The 27,392-nt window shown below is 39.0% G+C and overlaps 1 protein-coding gene across 1 annotated transcript in view; it reads right to left on the reverse strand.

Annotated features, from left to right (window-relative positions):
- The window catches only part of NCOA2 (nuclear receptor coactivator 2), a 122,641-nt gene extending 96,147 nt beyond the window's left edge, over positions 1 to 26,494 (reverse strand). The window contains exon 1 of the mRNA XM_086609377.1: positions 26,443 to 26,494. The gene's annotated coding sequence lies outside the window, so the exon portion shown is untranslated. The remainder of the gene's footprint in view (positions 1 to 26,442) is intronic.
- Between the last annotated feature and the right edge of the window lie 898 nt (positions 26,495 to 27,392).

Genomic DNA, 27,392 nt, shown 5'->3' on the forward strand with positions numbered 1-27,392 from the left:
AATTGGGAATCAGAATTATCTCCTTTTCTCCTTCTGCTTCCATCTTTTCCCATTACACCAGATGATTCTCCTTAAGGACAAGATTGATCATAAACTTACAGTTTCTCCACAAACTGAAAAGGTTAGTGTTACAGACTGTGGTTGTACTTAGAGGAAAATAAGGTGGAAATTGTGAGGGAATAGTGGCTGTCCCACACACACCATCTTTGCCAACGTTGCCCAGTCACCTTTTCTGTTTACTCCTTTCCCTCGGGACAGCCTTCCTCAGGAAAGTGGCCCTGCCCAAAGCTCTGGGGCATCCCTGCTCCACGGCTACAGTTGAAGCTCAGGCACAACCTTTCTGCGGCAGAGGAGCTGGCAACAGGACAGGAACGGGAATGGGTCCCCTCCTGCAGCAGCATGAATCCTTTTTTCTACTCTTCCCTTTTCTGTGCTTTAGAGATAATCTGTGAGAAAGATCCTATGTCCAGAAGGAAATAATCTGGTTCCATAAGGAGACTATGCACTACAGTACATTCAGTAGAAATACATATAAACATATATGCTAAAGTGATTTTTTTTCCAATTGTTTCTAAGTATGTCCTTCCATCTCAAAGCGCCACACTGTAAGCAAAATGAACATTATTCAGAGCTACATAAAACTTTAAGCCAAATAGAACATGAACTGCTTTGCAATCTTAACTTCCTTTTATTAAAACAAATTGCCATTTGCATTTTCCATATTAATTCCTTAGCTGAAGGAAAGTGCATCAAAGCATATTGGTTAAATTGGAAAATGATGCAAATGTGGGAAAAACTGTGAAGATTACACAGAGCATCTCTGATACCCGATAAAATATATTAATAGACGAGCACCAGAAGGAAAATGAGCTTTCACGAGAACACACACACATAAAATACTTCACTTGTAAAGTACAAATCTGAGGAAAACATAAAAAATGGGAGCGTACCAGTCAGATACCAGAGCTAGAAGTGTATTGCTGATGTTTACAGGAATCGTAAGAGGAGAAATTCAAAGACAATACAATATGATGAACATAAACATAATAATCACAGTGTTAGGGAAGGAATTATGTGCAAATAAAAAGAAGGTAACAGAAAAGGGTCATTGTAGCAACAAAATACGAATCGAAGACTGAAAGGAGTGACAGTATACTGATGTTGTTAAAAAGATTGCTTAGTGAAGAACGGAGTACAGATAAAGCGAATGGAGAAGAGGGAACATACCACTGCAGCGCACAGACTGATTCTAGATAAAAAGGGAAAGAAGAAAGGAGTGAAAAATATTCCTGTTAGAAAACACCAGTCTGAATACAAATAAGGAAACATGCAACTGCAAAGGAGGGAAGGCTCTTTGGTTTTATCAGGCACCAAATACATGCTTCCAGTGGAAACGACAGAATAGTTGCTTCCTTTTAAACAGAGTTTCACAAGAATCATACACATAATTTGAGGATGAGCAGATGACCTTTAAAACTAATTCTGGCACTACAAATTTTTTCATATTAGGATAAGACAAACATCTTACACAGCAGAAGAGGTTCATCTAAGTTTTCTCTAAGAAACATATTTCATTAATACTTCATTTTGTTTGCCCAGCCACAGGTGGCTTTGCAGTAGACACGGGGAAGCTGTACCTTCACTTAAATATTTACAATTTACGTTTTAACATGATCAAATAATGGAAATTGATAAACAGAAAACTGCTTTCATTGTGTGTGTTCCACAGTTCTCTTGAGTTTGTGTTTTCTTTTTTCTTTCGCTTTATTTTCTCTTAAAAAGGAATGAATTGGGCAGAGATGAAGACATACCACAACACAATCTGGCATTGTTTGCCCTTCTCCTAACACTTGCCCGCACCTGAGGCAAGGACCGGTAAAGCAATCCCAAAACGTCTGTTTAGTCTCAAACCATGATTTTTTAGTCCTTTTTCTCACTCTGTATGCCATATACAGGACAATCCAATCTCACCTTCATAATCCGTTCAGTCCTCTCAGTCCGGATCACCCAAAGGGTAATTGCCAGCTATAGTGACGGCCCTGTTTACACTGCAGAATAGCAAGATCCTTGAAAACGTGTTAGAAAGATTACAACACTGACTCTCCAGAATTTATTCAAGGCAAGAGGCCACTGACTTTTAGGAAAGCTGACTAGGCAGCGTTAAGTACTGCTTGTGAGAAAGACTGGAGGGGCAAAGCCCCCCACTGACACAGAGTACAGCAAGCAGAAACTACTAGGACTGACTTCCAACAAGCACAGTAAGCATATTACTGCTCAGGTCAAGAACAAAGACAGTAAAACAATTTTTCATGTGTTCCATTTTACCAGTTCAGGAACTCCTAATCTGCCAGTACTTGAAAACTAAGTAGATTTTTCTTTTTTCTTTTACCAGCTGAGGAAAAATAAATAGGATACTGTAAATAAATTTAGTTTTTCTGACCTTTGCATTTCCTCTTGAGGGACACAAGAATCGTATCAAATATACTTCCACTGGAAGTCAGAGCACTTGGCATTTCTCACAGTCAGTCTCTGTAGTAGCAATACATATACCTGCAGTGCTGAGTACCTTGTGACTTCCCTCCATACAAGGGCAATGAAAAGACACTCCCTCGTCTCTCAGACATTACTCTTGACTTCTCTTTGTAGCATGAAAATGTCCATGCCTCTTGAAGACAGCCTACTGAGGCTCTCCTAACTTCTCAAGCGTGCATCCAGCCATCCACTTGGAGTATTCTGTGTGCAAGTTTCTGCAGTATCTAACTGGAGAATTCAGTACTGTGATATGTGCGATATATAGCAATTAAATTCTGCATGGGCATGCCCATTGACAATTGTGCTTTTTCTTTTTTTTTAATACAAGTTTGATGACTATGGTTAACTGAGCTTTTTGAGTAATAGTTGGGATTTCTTTTCTTGTTCTGTGGGGGTTTTTTTGGTTGGATTTTTTGGGGTTTTTTTTGTGTGCGGTTGTTTTTTTGTGTGTGTTGTTTTGTTTTTTTTAATCTCTGCTGCTTCAATCTCGTATCTTTAATTAAGAAGGCATGAGAGAGAAGAAAAAGGGGGTTCTTTCAGTGTGATCTGGAAATGGTCAGTTCCTGGAACTCTTTCTCCTCTTCCAAACTAATAAAGGGTCAGAACATCTGCTCTGAGTGCCTGCCAGTGCTCTCTATGGGGTACACACAGCGAGATGCTCTCTGGTGGAGTTGGGCCTCAACCCACAAAAGACAAGTTCAAGACAGCGGGTTGCTTCCATCCACGCTGACAGCACACAAGAGGAACTCGGCACAGGAAGTTGAGCAAGCAGAGTAAACCAGAACCAGAATGGAAATACTACAGCATAGAATTAAATGTTGAATTAACACAAAACGTTACATTAACATAGTAACATCTAGTGCTACCATCCGTTTTTAACAGAATGTAGCTAGATTATGAAGAGTCCAGGCTGTTTATTTGTTTGAAGAAATGACTTTTAGCTATACAGAACATGCCTTTCAGTAAATGTATTTTTAAAATCAGCTCAAACTCTTTATTTCATCTCATCTTAGAACTGAAGTACTTATATGGAAAAAGACTTCTGATAACAAAACGTTCTTGAAACCTGCAGACCAACAGCTGGCAACATTCAATGGCTGAGATTTAAATGAGACAAAAATTTAAATCAGACAAAAGTCAGACTTGAAAATGTTTAGTATTGCTAGTGGAACAAAATCATATTATTCATTCAAGGTAAGGTAGATTTTCTTTCATGTAGACTCAGCTAGAAACAAATAGGTTTCTAAATTACATCATATGACTCAATCAAGGTAGAGGATTAAGGAAGAAATAATTTGGTGAAATTTCATGGTCTCTGACAACCAGGCAGGGCAGCACAGTCCAATGCTCCACCTGGCCATAACAGCAACGCTGTGTGAACTCAGCAAGATTTGATACATTGCCTGTGGTTTTCCTTGAAACGGAAAGTTGCTGTTGTGTTTAACACAAGTGGGACCTCTACCTTTAGTTCAGGATACAGCAAATTTCTCTACCATACCTGGTGATGAATACCAAATCTCCAAAGAGAAAGGTAACATTTCCCAGTAAGTCATAAAAGTCTCACGTCTCATCTGTGTTCACCAGTCATCTTCTAACTGCTAGTGGCTTGCAGACATTGCCATGCATTTGAAAAGCCAGTTCCTGTGAGCGGTGAGAAGGAAACACATAGCCTGTTATCTTGCAGACCCTGAAATTCTGGGCTTTCACGTCCCACCAAGAGACTTCACTGAAGAAGGGAGATGCTACTGATTACAACTAGCTTCACATGGGAGAAACTGGAACACAGGAACAGCTGCTCTTTACAAATTTGAGAACAAATAATGAGCTAATTTAATGCTGCATCACCCACTCCAGCCAAATCTTACAAACACGTCAAACAGCACTAAGTGTAAATGCTGAACAGTAAACAGTGATGAACAGTAAACACTGAGGACTGACCTCTTCCCTTAACCATTAGGAATTTAGCGCTGAGTAAAGCAGGGTCATGCCCCAAATTCTGGTATTATTAAACACCCAGAATATCGGTGGATGATATGATGTACAGAAGAGAAACTAAAGAAAGTTAGCCTTTCTGTTAAAAGATTTAAAGTGTTCTGGTGATAATTTCTACCAGTATCAGACAGAATCATGAAAAAACTCCTGTTTAATCGAGCTCAAACCCAAATACTCCTGAAAACAAGGGCAGTCAGAGATAACATTATTTGATGAGAAAATCAAGAGCCAGAGACTACAGCCTACCAAGTAAAACAAAAGTGAAAGGAAAAGTAGCAGCAGCTGGAATTAATTTGATTTACAATAAAATAATTAAATACTCTGATATTAAATAAAAACAACTTCAGGACAATTGGTCTGTGCCCCTTTTTATAATGAGTTTGATGCGACAAAATTGAGATTTAACTGAAGTAGTGAAAATTCAAGAACTTCCAATTTTACTTGGTGAGAGTAAAAGACTAAAAAAAACCTTGTGCTAATACAATGGCAATCACTGAATGTAGGGTATTAAGGAATATTTAAAACAATGACAGTTATGTGTTCAACAGAAACAGGACTTGTTCACTTCTCGTCTGACAAAAGTGCAGGTTTGCTACTAGTGCAATAACAAACAGCAGCTCTAAAACATGGAAGACAATACTCATTTTATCTAAATAAACAGCAAAATTTAGGTATGCAGGTAATTACTTGCAGTAGAAACGAGACATAACATTCTAACAGAGACCTAATTCTGAGAAGAAATGCTACACAATCTCAAATAACCTCCAGTGTGGTTAGCATTGAATATTTAAGTCCATAGTAAGAGAGGAAACATGTCAGGACTTGGGTCTATTGCTAACTCTTAAAAGAGAAGTTCAACACACTGGATTCCAAAACAAAAATCTACTTTTCAACTTCAGTTTGTTGTAGGTTTTCCCTAAAACAAACTGCAAAGTAGGTGCATATATATATGACTAAAGGGAAAGTCTCAGAAACAGCATACAACTCAATCATTTTAATCTGAGACATTCAGAACATATAGCAAATCCCGTTCATCCTGAGAACTCCTACACACGCATACTGATGTTATACTGTACATTAATTTGAAAAGTTAAAGTCAGATGCAATCTTTGGCAGATACATTGCAACTGCTTCAAACTGCAAATAGCAGAGCTGACATCTTCTCTCAATGTAAAATTAGTGGCCCCTACCACGTTTACACATTTTAAATTTTCCACAAAAGCAATCTCAAAAGCATTACCTTACTCTAATCTAACAGAAACATCAACACTATGGACAGCACGTTTCATATTCTTAAAGACTGCGCTTGAGTGTGTTGTACTGAAGCACAAGATGATACAAGGTCAGTTAAACGGGGAGAAAAGTCAAGTTTGGAAGAATACACAGTTATTTCATTGCTTTGCGTTTGGTAAAGAGACTCTCATCTTTATCTTTCAAACATATGGTTGTCATGACTCTCTCATCTTGACACTGCAGTACCACACAGTTCACGAAACTATTTCTTAAAACCCTTAGCAAATCACCCTTAATGAGATTCATGACTTATTTAGATTTTTACAAATTTCTCAAGAACCCACATTTTCTAAGCTTCAAGTTAATATCGTAATAATAAATAACATTGTATAAGCCATTTACCTTGAGCGAAAAGGGTATTCCTTCTGAGAAAAGATCAGCTAAGTCCCTGAAATTAACTGTACTTTCTCCTGTGCAATTTCCTTCCCGAAACTACAGAGAAAACAGGCAGGGCGTGCAACACATCAAGACAAAAAGGCCTTACAGATAACATTTTGATGGCAGTTTTAACAGCAGTATAGCAAAAGAAGACAGAGATGATCTGTGAAACAATCTGGTTGTAAAGTCATATATGGCTTTCAAAAGTCAGAAATTCAACCACAAGCCAACAGACAACCAAAGCAACCGTGAGAGAACTGATGTGCTCTGTGCTTCCAAACTGTGCCTCCCTCTGAGAAGCAAGATGCCTCGTGGGGCCACCTTCAACATCAAGTGTACGGCCACTGCCATTGTCCAAGGGCAATCCAGCCAGCCTCACTTGCTCAGCAACATTTCAAGACCATCTCGTAGTTTTGTTCTATGATGTGTATTTGTATCAACTGATTTACAGATGATGCTGCAGTGCTAATTTTGACTGATAAGGCCATGTAGGGTCCTGGACATTGGAAGGTTGATTTAATCTTCATTGTGTATGATGGGAGTTGTGGGTTTGGGATGTTGTTGTTTTGGAACATCTACGCAGACATTCTGATAGCCATTCAGATTTTGATTAGCCATTCAATTTTTTAGAAATTGCTTCTAACATAGCTCAGCAGAGCCAAGGTTTAGGGACAGTCACTTGTTCTTCCAGACAACAGCCTAACAGAGGTGGATATGATGTAATTTAAGTGAAATGAGGCCATTAATGAATATTAGAGACAGTTTTGGTCTCAAACTGGAGTGGTTCTCTTGATAAGCATGTTTGACAGTGCATGTGTTTGCTCATTTTACTGTTAAAAGAAAGTTGTGGTATTAGGGGGCAGCTGAAGGATTTTTTTTTTCTTGAAAGGCCTTTGGAAAAAAGCACTTTTTCAGTTTTTACATCTTACATGGGATTGGGTGCAACACGCAGTGATGACTGTCCAGAAATGAAAGCCCTTACACATCAGTAGGCAAAGATACCTAAAGTAAAAGATATTTTAAAAAACACGGAAAGAAGTCAATGAAGAATGGTAAATCTATGACCCTATTAGCCAAGAGAGATGCAATTTCTTAAATCACCCGCTGTCTGGAGACTTTGGATTTAACACAATTCTGAATATGCTAGCTGTACATACTATATATAGGCATATACTAGTTGGCACTAAGGAGGAGTATATGTGAGAACACTTTTTGACAGGAGCAACAAGGGAGAACCTCCAGTGGAAGTAATGAGTGATGCATTGGGAATTAAATAACAGGGTCAATTAAAATGCTTCAATTTTAGAAGACCAGACAATATGTGATTATAGCTCCTGGCTAAAATGTTATTCTTCTCTACTAATGCAGAGTTTTAAAAAAACTTATGTGGTGGCAATATTGCTTTATGAGTTTCAATATTTCATAACACAAGGGGAAAAAACAGCAAAGGGGACATTGAGCTGGGTATACCCTTGCATAACACTGATACTAACATTTGTATTTGCAATGGAGATTACTGAGAAGGATAAAGAGAAAGAAGAGGAAGTGATAAAATACCCATTTAGGTTTTACGTACTTAGGAAGCTTCCATGACACAGGATCCCTGCATTCTTTAACATGCACACTCACTTAATACCTATGTTACATGTAAATTTATATAGATGAATTACCTTTATTCGCACATAGCCTGCAGTACCTCAGCCACTTGCAGCATCAGAGCAGCGGGCAGGTAAGAAAAATCAGACTAGTAAAGTCCTCAGACTGTACAGGTGTGAAGAGGGCTAGATGAAAGTATCAAATAAATACAAAGAACAAGCAAAATGATGCCTAAAGCATAATGGAAGAGAACCAAGATGGAAGGTAACATGAAGGGAAATATTTCCGAGCAGATGGCTCCTTTTAACCAGACAATTTACTATGGCCCAAAACTACAGTCTTCTAAATCAACTGTATTAAGACATGTAGAAGAAATTTTTCTTTGAGAAATTTTCTCAAAAATCTCTTACTTAGCCATAGCACTGTTTCCCTTCTCCATCACAATTTTATTTCTAGTAACATCTCCCCAGTCTTTCCAACTGGACGTGACTTCAGGTGTAAAACTGAACTTCATCCAATAGTGCAGTAGAGCATTAAAGTTATCCAGGAGTCTGTTATCCCTAGGGGAGTTTTAAAATCTGTGCAAGAACCCTCTTGCCTCTGTTGTCAGTATCAGAAAGACTCTGGGCTTATCCCAAATAGTTAAAGGCTCTTTTGGATTTAGCTGGATACAATTCTGACCTAATATTTGGACTTGGATTAAAGGCCAAGCACTTCAAGATTATGCTAATGTCATGGATCTCAATGCTAGATAATTTAAGCGTGCTCTGCTGAAGACCATTGCTTTAACTCTTTCAGAGGCGAAAACTGATATAGAGAAACCCAATTGTTAAAGTAGCATATCTCAGCAGGAACCTGTATATCAGTTCTTCAAAATCTGTGCTAGTTGCCTACTGATTTCCAAGTACAGTTGAAGATGTTAACTTTGAAGCACAAAGCCCTAACTGGCTTGCAACATGCCTATTCTTGCTTTCCATATGTTTTATATCTATATCCACCTATATCTATCTTATTGTGAATAACACATATCTAAATTAATAAAATATATAATATAAATAGTAAGCAGAGAACACAACTTTTCTCCTTTTCTACACTTGGATGACAAGTAGGGCCTACAACAAACCCTATGAAACATACTAAAAGAAAAATCAGTTTATTTCAAAGCATACTGCTATTTCAAATATTAAGAAACAGATAATGAGTATGAGTATTAGTAATCACCTGAAAGTCAAGTGACCTGTCATCCTGTAGTAACCCTGCCACAATTTCGATGTCATGAAATTCTAATTCCTTTACTTCAAAACCCAATCTTCCCCCCACCTCTGACTATTCCTTCTAATCTTCTCATATTCATTCTTTATTTTAAAATGTTTATTGTTTGGAAAACTACATTTGCACTTGTGAGATGAAGCTGGGTATTAATACTTGCAACCAATTCCTTGGAGATACCGAAGTTTCAATATTATCACATACTCGTACACATAAAGATTATATTAGATTTCATAGGATGAATACTTCTCCAAGAAGAGCTCTGAAGGTATGACTTCTATTCTCAGGGGAAAAAGGAACAGACAGGATTTCTATAACCCTACAGTCTGCATGCTGTGCATGTCATGTAGCAATAAATAATTCATATTTTGACCTTATGGGATACCTTTTACTCATGGATTTCAAAAAGCTTTTGCAAAGGTGGATATATGTTTTATTATCTGCAGTTTATAGATCTCAGGATGAACAGAGAAAGAAAATGACCTATTCAAGGTCATTCAGTAAGCCAGGTGTATTTAAGTGGGTAATACCAGACATGCTGCCTTTTTACTTAGGTTGCAACTTACAGTGACACTACGAAAATAGTCAGATATCGCCTTGAACTTCAACGATATGAGAAAGCACGATGGACATTAGCTCTTTCACAAATACAGAAGTCTAAACATATTCATGAGGGATAAGAAGAAAAAATTACTAACTCCAGGAATGTGGTACCGGGACAGTACAGAAATGCCCCAGAACCACCATGTGCAAACACCCTGGAAAGGGCACTGGCTCCACTGGCAGAGCTGTCAGGATCTGTTGAACAGGGATCAACAAAGCTATTCTCTTCCACACTGACCAGAGACCAAAGCAGATACCAGACTGAACCTGAAGACAGTAGTAGTAGTTGTAGTATAATATTATAAGAATTGCACAGAGACGTACTTCAGCAGATTATTTTCTGATATTGATTTTAGGACACTTTGTGAACAGTCCAACCAGAAAATAATTCATTTTAGTAAGACTGATTCTACTTACAGCAACATCACCAGAAGAAGGTACACTACTAGGACTTGAGTTCTGTAAAACAGAACTGAGGCACACTTAAAATTCTAGTAAATGTAAGATACTCTTTTATATTTTCATGAGGTAAAAAGTGGTGTTTTCCCTGGTGTTAGTATTTCACTTTAACTTCTGAAAAATACTTTAAATAAAAAATAAATGTGCAAAAAGCTTTGTATAGAAAACTGTTTCATTGCAATCCCAAACTGATACATAAATACGAAAATATTTATGAGAATGTACTATTCTGGGAAGACAGTTTATTTGTTAGCTAACACTACAGCAATAATGCTTTAGATTAAATACTTAATCTTGCAATTCTTTGAACTGTCTTACCTAACGTTAAGTCCAAGGCTCCATTCATGACCTTAACTGTAAAGATTATATGTAAATACTTTCTTGGAGTAAGATCAGAATGTTCTTTACTTTTCAGGACGGAGTTCTTATGTTGTCTCAGACTGCTGAGGACTTAGAAGCCTATAACATGCATAAATTATCTGTTTAGCTGCCCTCTGAAGCGCAGCACTAGTAGGACTCAAGGTCCTTACGTGTTAGCCAAGAAAGATAACAAAGAAATAAGCTTTGGGTTGTTTCTTTTTTTTTTTTTTTTTTTGCTTGTGTTTGTTTCTTTTTCTTTTTCCCCAAAGAAAGAACAGTAGTCTGCCACAGAGAGAGCTTACTCTGTTCAAATGACATGATGTTTAAACAATCCAAAGATTTATTTTACAGGGGAAAAAAATTATCACCTGTTATCACCACTAGCATATAACAATTGGTAGTAAAACACTATTTCATAAAAGGTCAGCACTTCAAAGCTAGATTTAACTAACACCACTACTGAAATGCTTCCTTTACAGAAAACAAGCTTGTAAAAGAGGAAAAAAAAAAAATCACAAACCACACACACTCCTTATTCTGCATGTGCTAAAATGAGGTAAACCCAAAAAGTGGCTATTGACAAACCAAAGGATCATTGCAGGGGGAGAAACAAACAAACTGATTTTTGTCTATGTGATCAGAATGAAATGGAGTTAAACGATATACAGTATGCACTAAGAAAAGCCAGATTTGCCAGAACTTTCCTGGGATTAATTAAAGGGGAATCATTTTAAATCCCTCTCTTCTTCCCAAGCCTCTCCAAGCTGAATTTACTCCATTTAGGTAACAAATGCAAAGTAGGCAGGGAAGCGTGTGCTACTTTTCCAATCAAGTCATCCACAGCAGAGCAATCTGGTTTAGAGAAGAGAAATTTTTAAGCTTTCAAAACATAAAATAATTCAAAAGACCGGATTGAAATATATTCCTCTGTGCAAATGGACTCCTTCAAACAGTAAAATGGAAGATGCATATGTCATCAAAAGATTCCTGCGCAGGATTTACCAGAAGCCGTCAAAAGTCTTGATATTTATGCTCAACTGCAAAAATATTTTAATGTAATGGAGAGATAAGTAATGCTTCTTGTGGAGTTCAGTCTCCAACTCCCCTACAGCTGATGTGTAAACAGGAATATCAGCATCGAGGACCGAGATGAACACAAGCCCCGACAATTAAAATTACCACACACAGCACGTTTCACCACAATTCTCCCCATATCTTCTCCTTATTTAAGCTCCTTACCTTTTTTTTCGCTCCTACTTTCACCACCTGTGCTTAAGCAGAATTTATTATAAGCTTATTAGCTGTAAGTGGTCACGTCTACAAACATGGGAAGGGCTGGTGCTTGATGCCAGTGCACCCTACCACTGCTCCCGCTGCGCCTCGGGATTCACTGTCAGGAGGTCAACGCCATCCCTGAGCTAATAGGGGACATGAAAATCACGTCCCTGCCTCTCTCTTCTCCTAAAGGCTGGCATCAATCTAACTCCCACGTCTATGGAAAACAAACATGTCTAGTTACTTTATTTATTTTCTTTTTTTTTCCCCTTTTTCAAGGTATTTGTTACGTCACATACATTGTGCACAGCCAGTGATCTCCACAGCTCGGGTGAGGAGTTGTTTAAAGAGAAAATCTCTCTCCGAAGATCACGCACCTCAGGAGTGGGGAATCTTCTGAGTTCCTAACTCGTTTACAAATGGAGAGAGACAAATTCAACACTTCTTTTAACAAATATCGAATCTTAATTTTGGTGCTTTATGTGAAGAAAAAAAAAAAAAAGTCTAAATTTGCACCTTGTCCACTATTCCACTAGCAAATAAAATGTATCAGGAAAGAGCTAGATCTGAATGGGCAAATTATTACTTTTATCCTTCAGTTACACAGCCAGCACTTAGCTTGGTGAGCAGCACGTAAATAACTGTGTGTTACGCTATAACTGTAATCTATGTATTACTTTATTTGTAATGATTATACAACGGTTTAATGACAAGTTAAAAACATCTCAATATCCAGAATATTCCTGTGGCAGTAATTCACTGGTAGTAACCTAAATATTACTGGTACAGTGGTGATGGTGCTCTCTTGCCACACTAATTTCAAACCTCAGTAAAGCCAGGTAAGTATGGACACAGGTGAGCAATGATTCGACACAGGATGACAAGGAAAGATTCCACCAGGTTTGGAAAGTTGTCTTCTGGAAGCAGAAAAAGCCCGACATGCATTACTTGTATCCAAATGCAAGATGCAGTCTAAGAAATGATAGCTTTTGTCAGTTACTCTCTCAGAGCACATACAAAGGAAGACTAAATTAGATATTTAGATAACACCGAAAGGAAACTAATCTTATGCATATTGCACACAGGCATTTCACCTACTTACCAAAGGGTAGATAAGAACTTTTTGTGCAACTCATAATGGAAACATTCATACTTAGCTTTGAGTGATGCTAGAAGAGTCATTTTACTTATTTCCAACAATGATTAGGAAATATGAGCATCTCTGTTATACTGTGGCAAGAAATAATGATTAGAATTTAAAAGAAGACAATGCAAGCACTATAAAGCATGTGTCACTGGTAGTGGGAGGGGGGGAGAGAGAGAGAGATTAAATATATGAGAGAGAGCGTATATAGGATATTAAAGGTTTAATATATCCCTCAGTTTGGTCAATGTGTTAACATGTTTCACATTTTATAGAAGTATATAGCGTATTTACTAAGCAGAAGCAATTGTTGGAGATATTTTAGGTACTGGAATACAAAACTAGTTAGTCTATCGTTTACTAAGTAGCTGTGAAAATTACACTTCCTTCAATTAGATTTCTATTTTAATCAGTGAAATGATGGAAATAATCCCATAATATTTCAATAATAACATTTCAGTAATAACATTTCAGTAATAACATTGCAATACCTTTTTGTACTTCAAAAAGAACATGAAAGAACACAAATAGATAAAATCGCTTCCTTTCTCAAGTACGAAACCCATCTCTAATTCGTCTTCCTTCCTACTCCGTATATTAAGAACATTTTTTTCTCCACTGAGTTGCTTTTGGTTTTTGCACCTCCCAAGTACAACAAATCCAGCATACCTCTATGAAGTTAGTACGTACGAGGCAGAAAACTGGCAATAGTTGCCCCTGTTTTCAGGTGGAATAGCTGCCACCCAAACAGCCCTAATTCATACAAGTCATTAACACAACAGAGACCATCACCTCAAGTTGAAGAATTACACTACTACCTTTAGATCAAGATGACTCAGTTACGTTTTAAGGAGGTCTGTGGAGTAACTGCCAATCCTCTATCTCTTTCAGGAGCATGGGGCAGCACTGCGACTCATGAGCCGACTCCGAAGAACTGGGGCTTCAACAGGTCCAAGCAAATTTTGAGTGTGGTACAAACCCGGATATCTGAAGGCTGCTCATCAGTAAAAGAGACGAATGCATGGGTTGTATTTTTAAATGACTTAAACTTTGTTTTGGTGGTGAGGGGTTTTTTTTGTGGAAGAGGGGTTAGAAAACCGTAGAAGGAATTAGTCTACCACAGTGTGTGCTGTTTGGTATTTGAAAAGAGTAGTTTTCGTTTCACTGTACTTTAACAGCCAGGAAAGTTTCAAAATCTTGTGTGACTGGATCAAGCTCATGTGGTAGCACTCACGGAGATGTTTGAGTGCCTTAAAGTTTTCAACAGCAGCTCTTTGCTACAGGTACAGGCATGGCTAAAATGAATACGATTTGTTTCCAAAAAGAAATGGAATTAAACCCAGCAGTCTATATACAGTGCAAGCTTCAGCATGATCTAAAAATAATAAAAAAAAAAACCACAAAACAAAACAACCACTCTATTTTATCAGTATCTGAAAATTCTCCCTTCCTCCAAAAAGCATTTTTCAGTATCTCATTTAGCTTATTACCATATGCTTGCAATTTCTATTCTCTGTAGAAATCATTCTGGAAAACCAAAGGAAAATTTTTGTGAACCACAGATATAATAAAATAACCCTCTCCATGAAATGGTCTAAAAGCTTGGATCGCTTCTGCTCCACCTCCCCACATCTGGCACATGCATCAGATTACAAGCCAGAAGGCAAAGCAAAGAGACGGAAAGGGAGATAGTGGCTGGATCACAGCTCGAAGGAAGCATGCCTTCTATAATTCAGACTTTTTTCCCAAATGCCAATATGTCAAAGTGTGATAAATAAAACCAAACAGCGGAGAAGTCCACTCGCGTGCACACATAGACAGGCAAACACCCCCTCGCTTCCATCAGTTCCCCGAAAGGCAGTAAATTACACAAAATATGCTTGGATGACTTCAGAACTATTGCTCTGTGCCAAAAGTGCAACTGGGCTTTTGATTTTGTTAACCGACAAAGTTCATAGGAAAACGGCAATCATTCGTCTCTAATTCACAAGACTCTCTCACTTTTTCCAATTTATCAAGTATTTCATAGGTACACACAAAACCTAAAGCAAGTGAATTGTCTAAATGCCACAATATTGTCAAATAAACACAGTTTATCAACTGGTCTTTTTGCTGTTTGAGTTTTGCAAACTTAAAACCCAACCAGGAGGATGCAGGCATCGACACGGGAATGTAAGGAGCTGGTTGGGAGCGTTGCTTCCCAGCCCTCTCTCTGAAGCCACATTGTCCTCATCCCTTCAACCCCACATCAGCAGCACAACGGCATAAAACTTTCGCCGAGCCTTTCAAGCTTAGCAATAAATCCGCTGCAGCCTGAATTATCAAAATCATTCACTGCGTTCAAATGATTTTTTTTGTTCCAAACGGACTTGGCACGCTGGTCAGGAACTTGTCGAGTCAAACACGAGCAACAAAAGTGGAATTCTTCTTGCTAAGCTAATTGACGGTTCTACACAAACGAAACACGCAACTGCATACTCAAAACTTTCAAAGACGCACTGTGTCGCAGCTACGGAGCGCGTTCTCCTCTGCGCCTGTTGTAATATGATCATAATTGCTGTGAAAAGGGCGAGAGACCGGCTATACGTTAAATCCTGCCATCTGTAGGTGCTTTACACAGTTCCATTTGCTGCTGCCGGGTCAAAAGTTTACCCTGTTTTCGCTTGTTCATAACCAATCACACAAGTCTCTGCTATGTGTAATCTTTGACCCACTCTCAAAGCAATTTTTGTATTATACAGTCATATGATTACACTGAAAAAACCCACACGTTTTATTAAGAATACACTTCTTGTTGGTTAGCTTAATAATTATTATTATTTCCATATTCAGTAAGTGTACTGTACCGATCTTGTTCTTCCCAGCTAACTCCCTTGGAGCACAACCATAGTGCCATGAATTCTCCCTGCAAAACGCTCCAGCATTTCTGGTTAGTTGCAATCCAGAACCACATGCAAAACGGGGCTGGAAAGCATTCGTGGTACCTGTCGTTTTAAAAGTAGGGGGAGCAGAGACTCAGTTTGTCCTAATAGGGAGATTAAATTAATGTTCACAGTGAAAACAAAAACTGTCCCTGAAAATTAGGATTGTCATAAGAATATACCTACATATTTGCCTTAAAAATTAAATATGCAAAAATATATTGCATGGAAACATTTATGCTATTGATATTAGCTAAGGAACAAGTAGTCCCATGAAAAACAGAATTAATTAAGCCTCATCTCCCACAGATTTACACCTCCTGGTTGCTTGACTTTGGTATCTAGAAAGGTGAAAGCTTTGAACAAAGCTTTTCCCACAGTTGGGACATTTGTTTAAAGTCTCTCTTTTCCCATCACTAGGATTCTCAGGCAACTAATATGGTTATTTCACACTGTAACCTTTCTCTCACCTTTAGGCGCTTCCACCTATATTCAGCTACTTATTTTGACAAAACTTGTGCAATCTAAATTTTGAGACCTCTACTGTGCCAAAAAATGTGACCGGCATCACCAATAGGTTCAAAAGCTACTGAGTGGAGATGAAGGGACATGTGTGCATGTACACAAGTGCATGGTGTGACCTCATGAGCCTTGTTTCCATAAGAAAGGAGGCTAAAAATAAAGGAGGATATTTGACCTTATTATAATTTCATGGAACGTTAATTTAGATGGACTAAACTAAACAGCTGGCTATACTAACAGATCACCTAAAAGCAATATCACAATATTTAAATCCGTCTTGTAGATTTCGCTAGACAGTTTTCAAAGGAAAACAGACACGCAGGCCTCATTTATCTTCTAATAGGAGATATAGATAAATAAAGAGATGTATTTCCATAGACATGTATTTTACTGTAATTTATGAATTGTGAAAGATTTGCAATCCTTTAATTTTTTTTTAATCTAGCATTTATGCAAGTGTGTTCTGTCTCCAAGGATATGAACACAAGTCAGCACTCACACGAATAGCCGCATTGCTCCATTTCACGTTTGACTCTTAGATGACTCAGCCCATGCCACTGAGAAGTTCAGTTAAGTAATATATACCAGAGAATAACAGCATTAAACCATTTCTAAGCAGGTCATAAAACAAGTTCACACACAAAATTCAAACAGTTAAGAAATCCTAATCATTTACTAAAAGACAGAATAAAAACTATCCCAAATAAATAAATCAAAATGTAGATTCCAAGGCCCAAACAGTCCATCATCTCACCTCTTGTACAACAAAGACCACAGGATTTTACTCAGCAGCTCCTAAAGCAAGTCCAACACTCTGGCATCCGCCAGCGAAGTTTATTGCATTTATGCCTTGTTACCAACAACCTACCCATTTTAGACCTGACTCTGTCTGGGCATACATATACTGTCAAAACCAGAAAAAAAAAATGCACTTCAAAACTGGCATCTGTGCTTGGAGATACTTCCATGGCTCTGTTCTGCAAATAAAGTTAGAAAAAAGTTTTTCCATTCTCAATGAGCTGTCATTCACGTCTAAAATCTTGAACAAACTTCTAGACAAAGTAGACCTTTGATCTACATGCCTACCTAATGCTTCGATAATTCTCCACGTGCCTGTAAAGATGCTGTGTTTTTTCTCATTTTTGTGTCCCTTATTAACAACAGTGACAGAAGATTAATTTAAAATCCTGCAGAAACAAACAGAATTTTTAAGTGTCACAACTTTACCAATCTCTGCCATTTTTCTTACTGTAGGAAAATGTAAGAACTCTATCTGAAATGGAAACCAGATTTGATACAATAAGCAAAAAAAAAAAAAAGCTGGGAGAAGCTCTGAGACCACCTTTTAATTATTAAAGGTAAGAACTGGAACCTTAGAGTAAAAACATACAGAAATCTTCTAGATGAGAATATTGTCAGGTAGGAGTCCCACCAAAATAAAAATACCCAGGAACTGAACCCAAGTTCTTACACGCTTTAATGAGGCACATCTCTTTAGCATGCTATCCATCAAGTCATGTACTGCTTCCACAAGCTGATCAGTCTCAGTCAATGCCTGATATTTAGAAAACAGACAAAGCTACTAGTAATGTTGTATTTCTCCTAAAAAAATCCAACCAAACAAACAAAAAAGTAAAATTGAAATTAATATTTTAAAGCAATGAAACAGATTTATCCAACTAGACTACATGTTGGCAGATGTTATTTTATAGATAAATATAAAATAATGAATTCTAAAATAATTATTACTAACAAGCGCATACCAGACATTAGCTATTAGATACTATATAAAATTATATACAGCATAGTTGTTTATTTTGTATATTATACACATAAATATAAAAAAGAAAATATGTGCACATGTACACAGACATAGTATCACCGCATGCCAATGAAGAGCACACGTACACTTTTTTTTTTCCATTTTTTTGTTTTATACCTATACAGAACTTTCCAGATTCCCATGCTCTTTTCAGGTTTACTAGGTATAATGGAATCATAGAATGGTTTGGGTTGGAAGGGACCTTAAAGACAATCTAATTCTAACCCCATTGCCATGGGCAGGGACACCTTCCCCTAGATCAGGTGTTAGAGTCTCAAATTAATTTCTAAAGTCTCCTAAAAGGCAATATAAAACTACAGTATCAAAACCCACTCAAAAATTAGTATTTGACTTCTCAAATGGCAATTAGGAGTTTGAATTACTTCATATTAAAATAAGTTGCTTTTTACATGGCATAGTAGCTTGTAATTGATGAGGGCATTTTTAATGAACTGTTTTAAAGGATGTGGCTTTCTATTAAAAAAGTTCACTTACAAGGGGTTTGCAATTCTGTTTTGGTGGTTGGATGCAGATCCTCCCACCAGCTAACTCTGACAGACCTCACTTCCTAGTCCTCAAGGTAGTCACCGTAGTCACCAACCTGACCAGCCTGCACATGCCACAAGTAGCTATCCTAGAAAAATTGACAAGATGTCATCCTGGAAATAAGACCAGACCACAAGAGAAGGGAGGTTCTTATACCTGGCCCCTTCCACTCCACCTTCTTCCACTCTCCTGAAGGCAGCCCTCTAAATTGGACTGTGGCAAACCTCCAATACTGTCCAGCTGCTGGGCAGCATTTGCTGCTGCAAAGCTGTTCTCCATCTCCTTTGGTAAAAAGCAGAGCAGATGGAAATTTCCTGTAGGCTGGTTTTGGCCCACAGACCACTGTTTGGACCATACTCCTCTACCAGTAAGAGTAATCTATTCATTGCATCGAACTGACTGGCCCTACTGTCCTCTTTTACAACACAACCCCATCCAATCCCTTAACTCAGCGATATAACACAGCACAATGTGAGCATATTTCATCGCCTGTGCTTGAGCTAGGAACTAAGCCATGAAGGAAAATATGGCCATGTCACACTAAGCAAAGAAACACATGAGTAACTCTGGCAAGCACCTAAGATAAGACTCTTCTGAATGACTGAAGGTAATGTTATATTGATGTTATAATAAATTATTACATACACACACAGACATGGAGTAAGCAGAAGCAGCAGCAGGAGCTGTGCAACCACGCTCTTCAGAGCGGCAGTTGAATGTTTTCTTGAAACTTTGGAAGACAAGAATAGGAAGGAATCCTCTACACAATTAAATATGTTATAAACCTTGCTGTGTCCTGAAAGTTTCCAAATTTTTATTTACAATGAAAGAAACACCTCAATACATCTAACAACCATGTTTTTTTCACAGGACGCAAAGGAATTCTCACTTTCATTGGTCTTCCCATGTCTCTCTTGCTAAATTACATCTATAGACATCAAGGAGCTCAAAGCAGAGCTCTGTCCAGATTTCTGTTCCCTTTGCACTCACTGTTGGATGTATCTTGTCCTTTACACAGATGCTGTTAAGACTGTTTTTGCTTTTAAAATTCCATTCAGAAAGATGAGTCAAGGTTCTGGTCATTGATGCAGCTCTTCAGGTTGTTCCAGTGTCAAAAAATAGGTTAGCCAGCTTTCCTGAAGAACGGAAAACCTTGAGTAACACAGGATGAAATAGACCTTTTAAGGACTATTAACTTTCTTGCATAAAGTCAAAAGACGCTCACTATGACTGTATGATATTTCATAAGGTCTTGAGTAAGCATTCTCCACTATTTACCTGATGAAGAGGAAAGCCAGGAAAGGGAAGGGAAACGTTTCATATCATGTTTAGGACAAAGTAACGTTTGTTGAGCTCTGCCTAAAGGTTTCTCACAGGGCTTTGCAAAATGCAGTGCTACCTCTCATGTGAAGAAAAGTCTCTCTCTGAGAAACTGTCACAAGAAAAGGTCCTCTGTATACACCAAGTGCTGTACCTTCAGTAACCAAACAGAGCTTCCCTGGAGAAACTCTCCTGGGAGAGCTGCCTTTCTCTGGAAAGGCTCCTCACCAGCTCTTCCCAGCAAGCAGAGTATGTGGGGAATATTCAGGAGGTATTTGCTGCTCAAGTGCCTGATATCAGCAGAGACAGAGAAGTGATGACAGACACTTTCTGGATGAAAAGTTAGGGCTCTCCTCAAAGGCCCCAAGCAGCCTGAAACATATTTGAACCAACCCAAGAGGGTACAGGAGCAGAAGGGGAACTCTTTCTTATCCTTTTGTACTCGTGCTTTTCTGCCACACTAAGTGCATGAGCAGAGTCAAAGGCAGGATGGATGAATTAACTCAGAAAAAAGCTGTCCAAAAAAGCTGAGCAATCAGTCCTCAAAAAATTAATGATAAAAGACTTTGAATAAAGCCAATTTGTAATGGAATGTAAGAAGGGAAGTCCCTAAAGAGAAAAACTGTCTACCAGCTCTGCAGCAGGTTTTGCTGCCCCATGCAGTTTACCATGGCGAGAAGCCAACTTGGCAAGGCTCGCTCCTCTCCAAGGAGCCTGGCAGCGCACCAGCCACACTCATGGGTCTCGTTTCTGCTGCCAAGCTCGAGGGGCAATCGAAGATCCTGTTTTGTGAATCTGCAGACCTGGTTATGACCGAGAATATTTGTGTTTTAAAATGTTCTCCAGCAAGTCAAGTTCCCTCTGTTTATACAGCGACTGAACAGGCGAAACAGAATACTTAACCCAGCTAAAGAAAATGAGCCACAGATTGTCAATTATATGGCTGTTTGCACTTTGACTGGAAGAGGAAGTAAGCTGGCTATAACTACTTTGGGCTTTGCTCCTGCAACTGCATTGAAACCACATTTATGACAGCTGAAACTATGCAATTTTATATAAATGTGGGCACTTCCTGTTTTTGAAGCACGTCCTCGGCTGCTCGCCCTACCTCATGGTAACGCTGCTGGGACCAGAACGGATCAAATGTGCTCAGTTTTGAAGACTGATCTTAAGATCTTATTTTATTAACTATTTTTGAACACGTAGCAAGCACCTCTATTTCTAGGACCTAACCGTACTCCGGAGGCATCAGGAAACACACGTGTTTTCCACGTGTGAGCCCGAAACACCCAGCTGTCACCTGGGGCGTGCTCAGTCCCTGGCAACATGGTCACGGTCACTCTCAGAAGGAGAGGCAGGCGTGTTGCATTCCCCCGAGCAGGCAAGCTGTGCTCTGGATTACACACGCTGGCAGATCCACCTTTTTCCATTCGATATGTAGTATTTCAAGTAATTTGTAGTAACAGCTTTGTTATTTTGAACATTACTAATTCTTCACTGTGGCAAGTATGTGTTCAAATTTATGGACGCTGTGTATTAAAAGTAACACAGTCCTCCTGGCATAAACCTAAGAAAATCATTATTTGATTAGCAAGATAATTTTGAAAATAACTTTTAACAACTCTAATAAGCAGCAGTACGTTTTCTGTGCCTTTTCTCTTACTTTGCTTATTTATGTTAGCTGGATCTCACAAATCAAACTTCTGCAATGAGTACAATGACATAAACCAGCACTCTGCTTTTCAATTGATAGACATTTTCCAAGATTAAAAGAGGAAGGTATCTATAAACTGATCATATTGTTCAACTGAAAAGCAAATGCAGATCCAGTAACTCCTGATGATAAAATGAGGCAATTCTTACTTACAAACTCCCCTCTACTCGCATTTAATTTACAATGTATTCCTTCTGATTTGTTTCCCAACGTATTGCTTGAAAGTGAAGTGTCCCCTACAAATGCAAGATAGTTACAGGCAAGATCACCAAAATCCTTAACACTGAAGCATCTGCATTTGCTCTCCAAAACCAAAACTTCTTATTTTTGACCATTAGATCCAATCCTGTAAATATGAAAACTTGCCAGCCTTTCAGTGCTAACAGTGAACAATTACAGACCTCTTAGTCTCAAACTGCGAGATTAACTAAAAATTCAATTTAAAAGCCCTTATGCAAAAACCTCCAACTAAAAGAAACACTAAAGCTAAAATTTCAAATTCAATTACAGCTGATTGATTGATTTCTCTTCACTTAACTTTCAAAGTAAACACAGTATACAGTCTAACTCATGCACTTCTTTAAAAACACTCCCCTCGGTTGCCTTCTTCCTGCCTCAAGTGAAGGCACGGTTTCAAAGTGGCCAACAAGCCACTTTGCAACTGGAAGAGGCTGGTCCTGCCACCCCTCTTCCGGGTCATCTTCGGTGCAGACATTTGTCCAACTCTGCAGTTAGCAAGTTCAAAGACTTAAGGAGCCAGCCAAAAAAACCAACCAAAAATTGTGGTTAGCTGGCCACTGGTTTGGCTCCCTGAGCCAACTCACCCCAGAGTTGCAGCAGCGCTGGCACAAGGGGGTAATACCTCAGCAGGGAGGGTGCAAGCCGCGCTTCTGGAAGCCGTTCGACAAAGGTCAGCTGCAACGCAGTCACATTTGTGACATCTTCACAAAAATTGGCCCCGTGTTCAGCCTCCATCCTCCTAACAAGGGAGGCCACAGAAAAATCCGGTTCATTGGGTGCCATCTAAAGCTGCCCAATTACTTTAATAGCCTCACTGAGCTACAGATTCGGAGTCTCAGCTCCTCTTTTGACTTTTTTTTTGACTGAAGTCTACTATTTCTACATGGAAGCCCTCAAGTTCAGATCTTTGCAAACTTGTTCCCAAAAGTAAGGTGAGCATTTCTAATAAGAAAAAGAAAAAAAGACTTAATGAAGGCAACCCAAATTAGCTAAATGATACATCACAGTGGAACAATTCTGCTGTTAAAGATCATGCAGATGTTACGATGGAGGCAAAGAAAGCCCTTCTTTAGTGACAGCACAGCTGCTGCATACAACTTCAAAAAGACCTGGCACAGGACTTCAGTCACAAAACTTCCCCCTCACTTCATTTCATGCACGTCATCTGAGACTTCAGTGAGCTGCACCAAGGACAAAACTGACACACGGTTGTTTGGAACATCTTATCAACAGCGAGACGGCTCCTTGCACTGCCAATGCTCACATGCACCTTTCACAAAACTCAACTACACATCTCCATTCCTCCTCAACCCAGTGATACCTCAAAAGCAATGATATCCCATGCTCCCATCCCTATTATTTATACTTTCACCATCTTCTAAAGAAAACAAATGAATTACCACATAGTTAACATATATTAAAGCTTCAAAATTAGCCATAATAAAAAGTAAAAGAAATAATCTGTTAAAGTAACATTAGAAAGTATTATCAACTTCCATTCACATCCTTCACTACCTATACACTGAGCTGCTCTGGACAGTCAGACATCCTGACCAGAAAGCTGAAAATGCCAGATCTTATAATCACATTGCACATGCTTAATCCCAGTCTTGTATTTTCCACATAATAAATGCACTACGAAGAAAATACATATTCACTGTCTAAATTCAAAGTTCAGCTTTTCCCTTTAAATGTGTCAACTATTACAGCTAGTTACATGTACTACAAAAGAAGAATTTGCATGGATTTTATACACCTAACAGTAAAGCACACAGAACTTAATTTGATCTGCATACTAACATTACACTTACTTGTGATTTCCTTTCAGCGATGATATTGATAGGAAATGTATGTGAGAAACCCAAACTACTTTAAGATGCATGTACATGTGTGAGATTAAATTAAAGCATTCCTGATGCATGGGAACAGAATCTTAGAAACTGTTTTTAATTTCACCATTTTTCTATTTTATTAATTCATATGATAGCAGCTCGTTGACTCTTATGACATTCTTAGCTTCTACCATGTGAAGCCATAAACTGATTTTTCACCTACAATATTCTTCCCACAAACTGTGAAGTCATAGATAAAGAATAGTCCAAACAAGAAAACAGCAGTAGCAGCAACTAAGATTTTGTTAACATTCAAACTTTGTAAGTAAAACAGAGTAGAAAAAACTGCTGAAACAAGGAAATAGAAGTAGAAATGCACTGAAAGAGTTTTTTTTTTAAAAAATGACTCAATCACTTCATTACTAAGAACTTGAGAAAAAGTTGGAAAACCATGACTTTAAAGAATATTAGTAATGCTGATTAAAAACAGTGAAGAAAACTCATTAAAGAAAAGGTAAAGCTTGAAATACTAGAAATATTAACCATAGTATTACTGTATTCATGAAAACGTAACACTTCAAAATGACCTACTTTAATAACAGTAAAAAAATGAAAGAATACGGGCACTAACCCCCTGACTCTACTGGTTTTATAAAACACCATCTACTTCTCAGAATTAGTAACAGACTCACGAAACTGAACCAATTTGTTCAACAGATGTTTCGGTTAACCCAAAGGAATTTTACTTTTCTATTGTAGAAATAGAGCGTGCTGAATAAAATACCCCTATTATTAGCAGCTTTCAAAATATATTAGCTCAAAATTAGCTTCCATTTCCATTCTTTCTTTCACCTAACAGAAAACATTTTCCATACCGGATTAGACGTGCCACCAAAACAAAGTAGGCAGCTCTGATAAACTCAGTCGCCCGCCCACCCCCCTGTTTTACGGGATAGGCAGGAACAGCAGAGTTTTTATTTTTCTTGGCGTTCCTCTCTCCGCATGAGCCGACAATCCTCGTGGCGCAGCCCCGCCGGCCCGCGGCACCCCCGCTGTTCCAGCCCCGTGCCGTCCTCCAGCGGGCTCCGCGCGCTGCGCGAGCCTTTCGTAACACGCGCGATTGCATCAGTCTAATTGCAACATAATTCCCAACGCTCTAGGTAAAGCAAATAATTTCATTTTTAACTTCTGCTCGTAAAACACAGATTGTTTCCCCCGCCTTTTTTTTTTTTTGTTTATGTTTAAAGGTTTAAAGAACAACTCGCGCTGCGCAGCGGCAGTCAGACAAAAATACCTCAGGTTTTCTTAGAAAGCAGCACTTAAAAATATTGCTTGGCGCCTAGAGCATTACTGCAGCCTTTCACAGAGCCATATGTAGCAGATCCCCCACGAGCAGGCTGGAAGGGGAACGTGCATTCTTACTCTGTGTATTTAATATCATATTTAGCCATTATCAAAGCCTCATCGCTTTTACTGTCTCTCTCTCTCTCTCCCCTGCAATAGAGAGTAACAGCTTATCTGGCAAACACAGTCACTACGTTTCTAGGCACCGAAGACACGCTCTTGGTTAATTCATAAAATCTGATCTAATGTTAGATATTTTGCACTAAGGTTAGCCAAGTTAAAACAATATTTAGCTTAACTGTGCCTTGGCCAAAAAATTCTCTGTTATCTACTGATTACAACAGCATTGTAGCCAGCTATGGACATCGCACTGGGAAAATACAAATCCTGAGCCTGAAGAAATGCAGATGAAATTCTGACCTCAAGCCACTCTGATAGTAGGCATTACAAACACTGTCTACTTTGTATCTGATACAATAACCAGGCACAGGAGGCATGTGCCTGCGACGAACGATGAATTTACATGTCATTTTGGTTTTATGTGCATATATTACCTGAGTTGACAGCATTAAAAAAAAGCTGTGCTTCTTGCACCCTAAATCATTATTATGTGATACAAACATCTACACTAAAACCAATCTGCAGAGGCAAGCGCTCACAGGAGGAAATGTCAGAATTGAGTTTTAGAGAAACCTAAACTTTGCCTTTATTTGCTTCTGTGGCATGATATACACCACAGTTATGTCATACCATTTCCACAGCACCTCTGCTTCATTCACCTTGCAGAATTACCACTAATCAAAACAGCAATCTGTTTTACTCTTGGTATTTGGCATACGGTCCGATAACCTTACTTACCGCATGCTGCTCAAACTTTTTTTGGAAGACAGAACAAGTAAATTCTTTGTGAATTCAACAGTGCAGCTGAGTACTTCATCAACATAATGGTTAGTCCTACTGTTATTCTGCTACTCTTAACTTAGAGTAACCATGTTATTCCTAACTAAAGCACTGACAGCTTTAAGGTCAAAATGATTCTCCAATTCTGAAGACAACTTTGTCTCCGGTTTGGCGTAACTCAGACCTAGTTTTTTCACAGCGCTTAGCATTACATTGTGCTTTATATAGCACTTTCAAACCTCAGCCCCCACTGCCTCACTCGCAGTTATCAGTGCTCAGCACTTTTCCAAATCAGATCCCAAGATCTCAAGCCATCTGCAAGAATGCAAGATGCATACAGTTAGCATAGACACAAGAAAAGCCAGGATCGAGCAACTTACCTAGCATCACCTAGGAAGTCTGCAGCACAGCCAGGAAGAGAGTCCCGTTCGCCAGGGCAGCATGCAGCTGCACAGAGCATCAGAACGGCCTCTGCCTCCCGCGATCCCCTGCCTCGCCCGTCACGCACGTCCTGACTTCTGCTGGAAGTGAGGCAGGGGTACTACAGAGAACAGCTTCCTCCACCACATCAACCGGATTCATTCCCGGAGCAGGTCCATCCTGTGCACAGAATGAAGCAGGGGTCCTGCGGAAAAAAAAAACCAGCACGTCAGCACACAGTCGAATGTAGTTAACTTGTAAGGCTTCCTCACGAGGGGTCAAATGAAGGAGCTTTGCAAAGACAAGCTCAGTTTTGACGTTCCTTGACTTGGATGCTGCCACACTGCAAAAAGGTTTTACATTCACCGCTTCTAGAAAAAAGAAATTGAGGCACCAGACCTTGTATGATGGAGCCACACTGACACCCACACAAACCAGCAGTGGGTTTGAAACCTTTAGATGCACCGTGCAGCTCTTGTGGCAAAGTAGCGAACTGGTTACTAAAGCAAATCTATCTTCTGCACGAGGACTAGCCATAGGGTGGTCGTTAAATACCATTCTCAAGGAGATTCTACTGAAATCAAAGAGTGCGTGTTTATATTCAAAGATTCTGTACGAAATGACCTTCCAGAGCAAACTCCTCTGCCTGTTTTCCTCAAGCCATAGCCTCTGGCCTATGTTAATTCAACCATTGGTCCTTCTTCGTTCCTACCTTCGGCGCCCTTGCCAAGTCTCTCCTGGCTCAGTCACTTCCAGGCTTGGCTGGCAGTGCCATACTCTCCTCTTGCCTCCATCTCCTTCTTCCCTCCACTATTCCCCAACACACCATTGTTAACTCTCACCCAGAGTCTGTCTCCCCTGTCCACACTCTACTGTATTTTGGGACCAGGACCACGCCAGTGCCCCATGC

This window comes from Tauraco erythrolophus, chromosome 3 (assembly GCF_009769465.1).
Source record: "Tauraco erythrolophus isolate bTauEry1 chromosome 3, bTauEry1.pri, whole genome shotgun sequence".
NCBI classification, from domain to species: Eukaryota; Metazoa; Chordata; class Aves; order Musophagiformes; family Musophagidae; genus Tauraco; species Tauraco erythrolophus.